Raw genomic sequence first — 13,176 nt, 5'->3', positions numbered from 1 at the left:
ATGTGGTGAATTTTCAGTCTGTTCTACTGAGCTTCAGAAGAAATTTGTGAAGCAATGAAATGAAATAATCAAACTTGATTCACCTGCTAAAACATTGGTACAAAGAGGTGAGTGATTGGGGAACATGGCAAATGTGAATGTTTGAAAGATATGGGAGCACTGTGACACGCAAAAAGATGGTTTCCTCTTTCAATCTTTGAAGGAATGTACATATGTGCTGTTTCTCTTGGAGCTCCAATAGTCTCTGCTAAATGTACATTAAAAGGCAAGGTTGGTGTCATAAGCCATATAAAAGAAGTACCCATATTTTTAACAGTCAAACAATCTAGCCTCCCCTCTACTGGAAACTGGCTTTGCTTGAAATTGTTGGAATGACTTGAGAGGAAGGGGAGATTGTGTACACCTTCAGCGTGGCCAATGCATCTTAGAATCAGATTGTGAATCTCCAGTGTCATAAAATATGCATTCCCTGGCGCCATGCTGTAAAGAGGAGCTCTATTCAAATTGAATGGAGGTTAGTCCTTTAACCTGCACACGTTTGAACATGGTTTTACATTTTAATTGAGGATATGGGATTTTATCCGTAAATCTTTGTGCCTTCGAGTGACCATCTCAGTTTACTTGAACTTGTTGAATCTTCTCAGTAGAAAAGGTTGCATCTAATTGATGAGCACTCAGGGTCTCTAAAATACATTTTTGTTTTAATTTTGTAAGTTAATTCCTTGCTGAACAACCAACTGAGCAACGATGAGGTGGAAATTGCTTTTACAGTGCCCATTTTCTGAATGGGAGATGGAAACAAAAATGACTAATTTCACCCAACAATGCATGATATAAAACTGACGCCGTAATAGCCACAATTTGCGGTGAGTCAGGGATCGTTCTGTTACTTGAGTATGTAAATGAGGCATTTAATACCTGTCTGCACCTTTCAAGCACTTTGGCTGGTATTGCAAGGTTCCTTCAGATTTTTTGCTTTTTCATGCAGCTTCTCCACACGGACTTCAGACAGAGATAGACTTGTCAATGTGGTGCTCTATGTTCCACAGCTTTACTGAGAGCTGCTATCAGCCCACCATCACTCACCTCCCTAACTTCTTGCAGTGTGGCAACAGGTTGTTGCATTGCAATTTCAAAATACCTGGTTGTTGGGAAAAACAATGGAAAATATTGAAGTTGCGAGTGGTCATATGTACCTAATTCCAAGTGCTTGCTTTCTGTTTAGCCCTGACGAGGACAGTTTGTCTGCTTACCTTTGTGGAGAAATACTGAACAGAGATCACATGTCAATCCAATGCAAGGACAAAAGAGGACAATGTGAGCAGATCTTGTGGATTTCTTGGTGGATGATGAGACTGCAGCATTTGTTTGGGCCAAGCACAGTCAGACCTGGCAGGGATGTGATTGATTCATTGTCATATGTACTGAAATATAGTGAAAATCTTTGTTTACAGGCAGATCTCAGCAAGCAAAAGATGTACAGATCAAAAATATTTAGAGGCATAAAGGTTACATTATTTGAAGCTACAGTCCATTCAACAGTCTGATGATGGCCAGAAAGAAGCTGTTCCTGAACCTGTTTGTGCATGTGTTCAGGCTTCTGTGCCTTCTGCCTGATGGAAGAGGTTGTAGGAGGTCATTACCAACATGTGATGTTGGCCACCTTCCCGTGGCAATGAGACATGTAAACAGAGTCTGTGGATGGAGGATTGGTTTCTGTGATCAAGTGTGCACTCATCTTAAATAGATTTTTATGGTCTTGGGCAGAGCAGTTCCTATACCAGGCTGTTATGCACCTGGACAGTATGCATTCAGTAGTGCATCTAAAGAAGTTGGTGTGGCACCGTGTGGACATGCCAAATTTCCTGAGCTGCCTGAGGAGGAAGAAGAGGCGTTGTTGTGCCTTCTTGACTGTCGCATTTACATGGAAAGTCCAGTACAGGTAGTTTGTTAAAATCAGTCTGAGGAACTTTATGTTGTTCACTGCCTCAAACTCCGTGCCGTTGATGTAGATGGGGGCATTTTCTCCTCCTTTCTGTCTGAAGTCGCTGATCAGTTCTTTGGTTTTGCCGATGTGCAAACTGTCCCTCAATGAAAACAAAGTCTCTGAGCCCTCCATCTCCCTTCTGTATTTTGACTCGTCCTTGTTAGATATCTGTCCCACAACAGTGGTGTCATCAGCGAGCTTGTAGATGATGTTTGTTAGGAATTTGATAACACAGTCGCAGGTGTACAGGGAATTCGATAGGGGGCTGAGGACGCATGCTTGGAGGGATTCAGTGTTGAGTGTTATCGTGGAGGAGGTGCAGTTACTTGTCCTCACTGATTGCAGCCTATGAGTCAGGAAGCTGAGGATCCAGTTGCAGAGGGTGGAGCTGAGACCAAAGTCATGAAGTTTTGATTTTGAAATAGATGTAGGAAGTGCTGGAGAAACTCAGCAGGTCTAGCAACATCTTTGGAGCAAGGAACAGTTCAGGTTTTGAATTCAATATGACACTTCTTCAGTACTGAAAATGATTGCAAAATGGTTTGTACACTGCTGTCAGAGGGGGAGGAAGAATGACTGAAACAGAAAATGGGGGTGCCCAGAACAAAAGGCAAATGATGGCTAATGCTGGTGAAGGAGGCTGACGGTGAAATGGAGAAAATGGGTCCACTCTGCTGAGAGCAAAGTCAACAGACACAAACAAGATGTCTGTTGGAGGGGATGTAAGAAAAAAAAGGAGACCACAACGGGAATGTTAATATTCTCAGAGGCAGAAACAGAAGTACAAAGTGGGAGGTGGCACGAATAATTTTAACGTCATGTTGTGTATTCACACAAGCCACGGAAATCTGAGTTGGCTCCTAGTGAACACCTACCTGCTAAGTAAGCGGTAGCAATCTAATTGACCTTTAATATTGGTCCCTTGGCATCTGTGTCAAGTAAGTGACATTCTGACCACGCTATTTGAAGATGATGGGTGTACAGCTGAATGAGAGGAGTCAGCAATAACCCAACACATTAACAATATTATCACTACACAACCAATGAGCTATCATGTAGGACTACATTCTCATCTGCACATTATCATTCTCGTTTCCTTAACACCCAATAAGAACTTTTGCTCCTTTTTTTTCCCCAGCTAGAGTGTTAAAATCTTTTTCTATGTTTACAATTCTCCAAATCACTTCCATTTATTTGCTGTACTCTGTATCTGCAACTCCCTCCTGGAGTTCATGTTGTCACCTTTCTACATTATTAATTGGCAGCTCAGTGGCTGACTTGTTAGCACTGCTGCAAACAGTGCCAGAGACCCAGGTTCGATTCCACCCTCTGGTGCCTGCCTGTGTGAAGTTTGCGCAATCTCCCTCAGTCTGTGTGGGTTTCCTCTCACAGTCCAAAGATGCACAAGTTAGGTGGATTGGCCTTGCTAAATTTCCTGTTGTGTCCATGGATATACAGGCAAGGTGAATAAGTCACAGGAAATGCAGGCTTACAAGGTTGGGGGAGGCTGGTGGGTCTGTGTCGGATGCACTTCGGAGTGTCAGTGTGGACTCGATGAGCCAAATGGCCAGCTTCCACACTGTAGGGATTCTGATTCAGTGATCTGAGGTTATGACCACTGGTCAGAATGTCGTGAGATACTTACAACATTTAAAATGTTATGCAAACATGAATAAATACAGTTCACAACATAATTACAGATTAGAAAGATGCGTCTTTCTGGATTGAAAGTATTTTCTATAGTATCCATTGGTTATCATTTTAGTTCCAGAGAAAAGGATTGAAGCTACATTATGGCCCAAACAAAGTTCCTGGTAAAGGTGAATTTAAGAGTCTAGACTTGAATACTTAGAATACTGACCCAAGGACACACGAATTCAAAGTGAGAAGTACACACTAGTTTCCTCATGAGTGAAGGAAGATTGTTTTTCTGAGATTGTGTTTCTATATTCTGGACACCAGGGCCCAGGTCTTTCCACAGGTATAAATTGTTTTGAAGCAGTTTGAGGCAGTCTTGAGTTTTGACAATTGTCATCTGCTTTGAGTTTAAAACCTCAATAATACACCATGGTAGAAAGCCCTTTAAATACATTGGGAGGTTAACACTGAAGCTGAGGTTAACATTGGCAGAGGGACACAAATCATCCAGGAATTTATGGTGGTTCATAGCTCAAGAGTTATCCCATTCTCATTACAAATTCCTGGATTGTTTTCACAACAATTACCATTAAACTCAGTGTTATTTTGCTAATAATCCCAGGCCTGTGCTTATTGGGTGTGTTTTTATTTCACAGGCTAAAAACTCTTGATCCTGTGGATCCAGCTAATAATATGGCTTTGTCTGCTGTATGGCATGCGATGGTCCATGAAGCCATAAAATAGCTGCATTCTCCATGTGTCAATTGAGTCCAAGCGTGGAAAGTCCAGGAAAATGTTTTTAGCAAAGTATTGACACAAGGCACTATATATTTGAGAAATTCTGTGCAAGGATTACTAAATCTCGAAGATGCTGCTGTCTTGACTTCACTCATGAAACATAAAATAAATTTGTCAAATATTCCACAGCCACCTCAATAAAAGAGGAATGCTGTGATGGTAATAGAGCTAATAAGTCATCGTTAGGATAATATCACAGGTGATGATATCGGGATGCCAGAAACATGAAATGGACAGTTTAAGGTAAAACAATTTAAGGACAGTATAAAGGTGGCTGAAAGAACTTCTGATGAGGACTCGTCTACTGAGGTGGTATGGGCTGATGTCAGAAACGGGAGAGGCGAGGTCACACTGCTGGGAGTTTTTTATAGGCCTCCGCAAAGTTCCAGGGATGTGGAGGAGAGGATTGGCAAAACTATTCTGGGCAGGAGTGAAAGGAACAGGGTGGTCATTATGGGAGACTTTAACTTCCCTAACATTGACTGGAAATGCTATAACTCTAGTACGTCGGTTGGATCAGTTTTTGTCCAATGTGTGCAGGAGGGTTTCCTGACTCAGTATGTCGAAGGGCCGACAACAGGGAAGGCCACACTGGATCTGGTACTTGGTAATGAACCAGGCCAGGTGTTTGATTTAGTAGTAGGTGAGCACTTTGGAGAGAGTGACCATAATTCGGTTATGTTTAGTTTAGCGATGGAAAGGGATAGGAACATGCCACAGGGCAAGAGTTATAGATGGGGGAAGGGCAATTATAATGCAATTAGGCAAGACTTAGGAGGCATAGAATGGTTGAGCAAAATGCAGGGAATGGGGACAATCGAAATGTGGAGCTGGTTTAAGGAACAGATACTGCGTGTCCTTGATAGGGATGTCCCTGTCAGGCAGGGAGGAAGTGATAAGGTAAGGGAACTGTGGTTTACTAAAGAAATTGTATCACTTGTTAAGTGGAAGAGGGAGGCTTATGTGACGATGAGACGAGATGGTTCAGATGAGGCGATGGAGAGTTACAGATTAGCTAGGAAGGATTTAAAGAGACAGTTAAGAAGAGCAAGGAGGGGACATGAGCAGACATTAGCAGGTAGAATAAAGGAGAACCCTAAAGCTTTCTATAGGTATGTGAGGAATAAGAGGATGACTCGGGTAGGAATAGGGCCAGTCAAAGACAGAAGTGGGAAGTTGTGTATGGACCCTGTGGAGATTGGAGAGGTGCTAAATGATTATTTCTCATCTGTTTTCACTGATGAACAGGAGAATATTGTAGAGGAGACAACTGAGTTACGGGCTACTAGAATTGAAAGGATTAAGGTTAGTAAGGAGGAGGTGTTATTAATTCTCGAAGGTGTGAAGGTAGATAAATCCCCTGGGCTGGATGCGATTTTTCTGAGGATTCTCTGGGAAGCTAGGGAGGTGGTGGCGGAGCCTTTGGCCTTGATCTTTGAGTCCTCATTGTTTACAGGTTTAGTACCAGAGGACTGGCGGATTGCAAATGTTGTGCCCTTGTTCAAGAAGGGCAGTAGGGATGACCCAGTTAATTATAGACCTGTGAGCCCTACGTCTGTTGTAGGAAAAGCTTTGGAAAGGATTATAAGAGATAGGATTTATAATCATCTAGCAAGCAACAATTTGATTGGAGATAGTCAGCATGGAATCATCAAGGGCAGGTCGTGTCTCACAAACCTCATTGAGTTTTTTGAGAAGGTGACCAAGCATGTGTATGAGGGAAGGGCAGTTGACGTGGTGTACATGGACTTCAGTAAAGCCTTTGATAAGGTTCCACATGGTAGGCTATTGGAGAAAATACAGAGGCACAGGATTGAGGGAGATTTAGCAGTTTGGATTAGAAACTGGCTTTGTATAAGAAGGCAAAATATTCAGCTTGGAGTCAGGTCACTGGTGGTGTGCCTCAAAGACCTGTTTTAGGACCACTGCTGTTTGGCATTTTTATAAATGCCTTGGACGCAGGCATAGGTGGATGGGTTAGTAAGTTTGCAGATGACACTAAAGTCGGTGGACTGGTGGACAGTGTGGCAGAATGTTGCAGGTTGCAGGGAGACTTGGATAAACTGCAGAATTGGGCTGAAAGGTGGCAAATGGAGTTCAATGCAGATAAATGTGAGGTGATTCACTTTGGGAGGAATAATAGGAAGGCAGAATACTAGGTCAATGGAAAGATTCTTGGTAGTGTGGATGTGCAGAGGGATCTTGGTGTCCATGTACACAGATACCTGAAAGCTGCCACCCAGGTTGATAGGGCTGTTAAGAAGGCTTACGGTGTGTTAGGTTTTATTGGTAGAGGGATTGAGTTCTGGAGCCGTGATGTCATGCTGCAACTGTACAAAACGCTAGTGCGGCCTTATTTGGAATATTACGTGCAGTTCTGGTCGCCCCATTACAGGAAGGATGTGGAAGCATTGGAAAAGGTGCAGAGGAGATTTACCAGGATGTTGCCTGGTCTGGAGTGCAGGCCCTATGAAGAAAGGCTGAGGGATTTGGGTCTGTTCTCATGGGAGAGAAGGAGGCTATGAGGGGATTTAATGGAGACATACAAAATGATCAGCGAATTAGATAGAGTGGACAGTGAGAGTTTTTTTCTGAGGATGATGACTTCAGCTTGTACAAGGGGGCATAGCTACAAATTGAGGGGTGATAGATTTAAGACAGTTGTCAGAGGCAGGTTCTTTACTCAGAAAGTGGTAAGGGCGTGGAATGCCCTGCCTGCCAATGTAGTTAACTCTGCCACATTAGGGGCATTTAAACAGTCCTTGGATAAGCATATGGATGATGATGGGATAGTGTAGGGGGAGGGGCTTAGATTAGTTCACTGGTCGGCGCAACATTGAGGGCCGATGGGCCTGTTCTGTGCAGTATTGTTCTACGCTCTATGTTCTAAATAATTATTTTGTGTTTGTATGCACCAGAGATAGAACTGGTAGACATGTCACTGAATGATGAAAGTCAGTCTGAGTCCAGATCAAAGAGAATTCTGTGGAATTAAAAAGGATTCTAAAGTTAAGGCCCTAGGTTCAGACAGGCTGTTTCCGTATGGTTTATGATATGTCTATCCATTTAATAATTAATAGGAAAAGGTGTAATATGAGTGGGCTGTCAGAAAGCTAATGTATTTAAAATGTGGAAGTACTGGTGTTGGACTGGGATGGACAAAGTCGGAAGTCACATGACATGAGGTTTATTTGAAATCATGAAAGAGCAGCACTCAAAAAGCTTTTCATTTCAACTGAACCTCTTGGACTATAATCTGGTGTTGTGTGACTTCTGAGTTTGTATTTAAAATGGGGGTAGAATATGTCCATGGAATTACAGACCAGTGAGATTAATATCACTGCAGATGCTGGAGAATCCAAGATAACAAAGTGTGGAGCTGGATGAACACAGCTGGCCAAGCAGCATCTCAGGAGCACAAAAGCTGATGTTTTGGGCCCAAACCCTTCATCAGAGAGTTCTCTGAAGGGTCTGGGCCCGAAACGTCAGCTTTTGTGCTCCTGAGATGATGCATGGCCTGCTGTGTTCATCCAGCTTCACACTTTGTTATCTTAGATTAATATCACTGACAGGAGATATACTGGAATTCTCACAAAAGGAGAGATGAGAAGAAAATGAGAGATGCAGAAATGAATAGTCAGAACGTATTTCAAGAATGAAAGCCTTGCTTGACCAAATGTCTTACCATTGAAGTTGGAATAATTCAACTCACCAGCAGTGCCAGAATTTTGATTTGTTATTTTTTGAATTCACTTCAATGCAGCACAGGAACAGGCCCTTTGAACCGCCAAGCCTGCACCGATTCCTACTCCTTATTTAGATCTGCCACTTATTGCCCATATATGCTTTCTATCCCTCTATGTGCTTCCTGCTCAGCTGTCTATTAAGATATGCCTTAAACATTGCTAATGTGCCTGCTTCCACCACCTCCACTTGCAATGTGTTCCGGGCACCCACCATATGGGTGAAAGATTTTCCCCACACTTCTCCCATAGATGATAAATCCTAGGTGGATTCTTGAATAGTTCAACCTCTTCATGGAAACAGACCTACTAACAGATCCCTTGAGATAAATTCCCATGTGTTTGATATATTTCCAAGTGTAAGAGTGTATCAGTTGGAATAAAATGGTCTAATTTGGAACATATGACTGTAAATGATCTTGATCCAGAGACCAAGTGTTCAAAGCCCATCACAGCATGTTAAATTTCTGTGTGGGGCTGGGGGAGCGGGGGGGGGGGGTGCAATACAGGGGGTTAAAGCAACTTCCTACAGATTGTACAGACTGAAATACAGAAACCATACTGTGTATTTTCAAAAATGTCTGGTGCTGCCCAAAATCCAAGCTGTGCTACTACCAAAGAAAAACATGACCCCGTAAGGTTTACATGCAAAGTGGTTAATATCAGAAAACTGGAAAACAATAATGTGGATTGAAAACATTTAAGGAAAAGCTTTACTATCCAGTGTATGTCTCAGAACCGCAATCCTGCAGCTCACCCCATCCTTCCAATTCTCCACGTCCCCTTTCCTGTGCCAGGAGTGAGTGGGGGAATTGGGGGTGGCACCTCACAATCCGGCTGACCTCTTCAGGCCCAGTAATATGTATTGCAACATCCATAGTATCAAGAAACATGCAAAATGGGAAGGAAAGGCTAATTGTGTCTGTGTCAACTCTTTGAAAGAGGTCTCTTAATTATTCAAACCCTGTCCCCTGAAAGTTCCTCTTTTTTGAGGTATCTATTTTGTATTCTTTCGAAGATTACTATTGACTTGCTTGCTCAAAATGACAATGGATTAACTACTAAATGCATTGTAAAGTTTTCTTCACAACAATGGGCCCATCATTCTGTGTTTTATTCAAAACAAACCAAAAGGGCTGCAAGGGTTCCTTGGGACCCAGGGACAGTTGTACTTGGGCAGGGGAAGGGCCTGGGATTTCTGGCTCTGGCCCTGGTCGATGCTTAGATGATCAGTGATTTCATAAGAAATTGGACAAGCAGTCAACGGAAATAAGCATTCAGGGATACAAAGACAGAATGGGTTTGAGTGGATCACTATACAGAGTGAACATAAACCTGATGGACCAAAAAAGCTTCTCTCTGTCCCAAATTGTTATTTAGTATTGCCACCCAATTTCAAGGTGACATTTGTACCTGGTGTTGATGTAGTTGGCATTTTTTTTTAAAAATCAGTAGCTTTTGATATCTTCAGTATATGTTGTTTTGTTGGAAATGAACTGTTCAATCAACATTTCAATAAAATCCCTGATTTTATACAGTACAACCTTTGTATTTTCATTGTATTACTTTACACCACACACACACCCACCCTCAGCAGGCACATTTGAGGCTGGAAATGGATAAAAAATGACTGGCTACTAATCCACTGCCATCCTTTTCACCCCAGTGAGTATTTATGGTCTCCTCTGGCCCATCCACGTTTAAGCACATTGACACCCTTAACCCGGAACTCCCTCCTTAAGGGCATTGTGGGTCAAAATACAGCATGTTGCCTGAAGTGGTTCAAGAAGGCAGCTCACCACCCACCTTCTCAAGGGCAACTACGGGGTGGGCATTAAACGCTGGCCCAGCCATCAACACTCTTCTCTCACAAATGAATAACAAAATTTATCGACTTGGGGCCAGGTGTGTCTCTGCCTCTGTTGCTATCATATGGGTGGCAGTGGAAGGCAATTGAGAGTGGTCATGTGTGGTTTCACCAACTCTGATGAAGAAGGCTCAGTGCCCTGTGTGCCTTCCCCCTCTCCAAGGTGACAACACTCAGTTGTGCCTTTTGCTGGGAACCTGATTCCTTCCCACCCAAAAGTCCCAGGAAGACTGAATAGCACCCACTCCTCAATGGCACGTCCCCAAAATGTAAATGATTAACAGAATCACCAAGCTTTAATGGTTATTTTGAATGAAAACAGAGACTCCCACCAGGTTTCATCAGCAAACACAAAAGCTTTTTTATTATTAATAGACGTTAACACCTGGAAAAGTGGGTTATGAACTACTACTACATAAATTAACATTTAAAATCCAAACCCCCACATATTCAAACACAGACAGGGCAAGAAGAGGCATACAGCTCCGCAGAGATATTATAGTTGGGGCAGAAAGGTAAAAGAAAACAGCTTGTGTATGAGGAGCCCAAACCGCAGGGCTGAAAATGAGGTGACTTTCTCACAATTCTTTTGGTTTCTGTCAATGAGATCATGTTGCTGTCGGCCGCAGGGCAACAGAACATCTTCACTTGATCAGTCAGTCGCAGACCCTGAATTTAACCGAGTTAGCAGTTCAGTCTGCAGAGACTTTGAGCACTGTCTTTACTCACAGAGATAGAAGGGGAGAGAATGAAAGTATGAGAGCATAGCACCTTTGCCAAACTCTTGACAACTGCAGGATTTTTTTTTGCCATACAGAGATTTATCTTTGTTGCAAAATTCTTGGAAGTCTCTTTGCAAATGCCTCCCCACTGTCCAGTCTCTGGCAAAACAGAAAGTACCAGACAAATTAGCTATAGTTAGGTAACGTGTAGCCCAATGCTCCTTCCACCAGTTTGTCTCGGAAAAGTAACCAACCCATCTTATCTCTCTCTCCCTCTCTAAACAATTTCATTTTCCTGAAGATCTCTCAAACCTTCGAAAACATAAAGCAATCACACACTGTTCCACTTGTTACTTTCGAGCTATAAGAGGTCACACGGTAAACTCTCTGCACCTCACAGGATGTCCATTTGCTTTTCCAGCTTTCTTTCCAAGATGTGATTCCAACTGCATGAACATTGTCTGGCACTGTTCACGGATAGAACTCTTCCTGCTGAGGTTTGATTGTGAGCTTGTTAAAGCCTCTGGCAGTGTTGTATCACTGCAGGACTGGTATCACTGTTAAAGTTGGTTGGTTTGGTTGTGTTGACTTGATTGTCAATCATTACACACTTTCATAAACGCCACATTCCTGGAATTCTCATAATGTCAAATTTAAGCTAAATATTGAACGTCAAAATAGCAGGTCCTCCAGAAACCTGTTGAATTGGCCTTGCAAGCAGCCAGAGCAATGTGGAGAGGAGGGTATCAGTGTTCACTCTCCTGGTATTGGACTATAGAATCAGTTCTGAAGAGCCACACCACATTGGAAACGTTCACTCTCTCTTTCTGCACAGATGTTGCAGGATCTGCTGAGTTTCTCCAGCATTCTCTGTGTTAGTTATAGGGTCGATTCGTACTTCACACAACCTTCATTTATGGCATAGCTCTTACTGAAATAATGCCGTGAGAAATTCGTCTCAGATTAGTCCGAAAACCCCAATTCTTGTTCGTTCAGAGCTTCATTCTTTCAGGCAGGTGTGGAACTTCTCATAGGAATGCAAGTGAGCTTTGTTATTTCCCAGATTACACATGACACGTCCATCATGGGCCTCCTGCAGTGCCACAATGATGCCACCTGAAGGTTGCAGGAAAAGCAACTCATATTCCGCTTGGGAACCCTGCAGCCCAATGGTATCAATGTGGACTTCACCAGCTTCAAAATCTCCCCTTCCCCCACCGCATCCCAAAACCAGCCCAGTTCGTCCCCTCCCCCCACTGCACCACACAACCAGCCCAGCTCTTCCCCTCCACCCACTGCATCCCAAAACCAGTCCAACCTGTCTCTGCCTCCCTGGCCTGTTCTTCCTCTCACCCATCCCTTCCTCCCACCCCAAGCCGCAACCCCATCTACCTACTAACCTCATCCCACCTCCTTGACCTGTCCGTCTTCCCTGGACTGACCTATCCCCTCCCTACCTCCCCACTTATACTCTCCTCTCCACCTATCTTCTTTTCTCTCCATCTTCGGTCCGCCTCCCCCTCTCTCCCTATTTATTCCAGAACCCTCACCCCATCCCCCTCTCTGATGAAGGGTCTAGGCCCGAAACGTCAGCTTTTGTGCCCCTGAGATGCTGCTGGGCTTGCTGTGCTCATCCAGCCTCACATTTTATTATCTTGGATTCTCCAGCATCTGCAGTTCCCATTATCACCAATATCCCTAATGGGATGGTGTCTGCATTAAGCTGACGTTATAGGGAACTGCCCTTCCAAACGTGAAGATTGTGCGGTGTGGGTGGCCATCCGCTGGTCACAGCGAAATATACATCACCAGCCCAGAAATGTCAGAGAGAACAAAAAATCGAAACTGAAGCCGGCAACGTAATGACGGGGAAATGGAAACTTGCTGCGTCACCTGCAGTCTTAAAAAAATTGTACCACATCGAAACTTCGGTTTTCATATCCGTCTCTGTGGCGTGAGAGGTGAGTGATCTTGCAGTTTGTGGGTTCCTTTTCCATCAACCTATAAACATTTTCTGGGTAAATATCGGGAGTACGCGAATAATTCCATTGGCACAACGCTTTGCGAAATCAATTGGGAGGCTATTTAGTTAAAATTTTACTTTTGAAAGTTGACTTTTAAAGGGCTGGCTCACAGCTGGCGGTAGCCCTTATAGAGGCGATAGGGCGGGGATCTGGGCAAGGAACAGCACCAGTGCCTATGAGTTCTGAGATAATGGGAACTGCAGATGCTGGAGATTCCAAGATAATAAAATGTGAGGCTGGATGAACACAGCAGGCCAAGCAGCATCTCAGGAGCACAAAAGCTGACGTTTCGGGCCTAGACCCTTCATCAGAGAGGGGGATGGGGGGAGGGAACTGGAATAAATAGGGAGAGAGGGGGAGGCGGACCGAAGATGGAGAGCAAAGAAGATAGGTGGAG

General features: G+C 43.5%; 1 protein-coding gene across 1 annotated transcript in view; it reads left to right on the top strand.

Annotated features, from left to right (window-relative positions):
• LOC125464303 (uncharacterized) overlaps positions 1-13,176 on the top strand; it is a 108,644-nt gene that overhangs the window by 69,001 nt on the left and 26,467 nt on the right. The gene's annotated exons all lie outside the window — the stretch shown is intronic.

The sequence above is a fragment of the Stegostoma tigrinum genome, chromosome 26 (genome assembly GCF_030684315.1).
Source record: "Stegostoma tigrinum isolate sSteTig4 chromosome 26, sSteTig4.hap1, whole genome shotgun sequence".
NCBI lineage: Eukaryota > Metazoa > Chordata > Chondrichthyes > Orectolobiformes > Stegostomatidae > Stegostoma > Stegostoma tigrinum.
The sequence above is the reverse complement of the archived record's forward strand: the minus strand, read 5'-3'. Positions and strand labels throughout refer to the sequence as shown.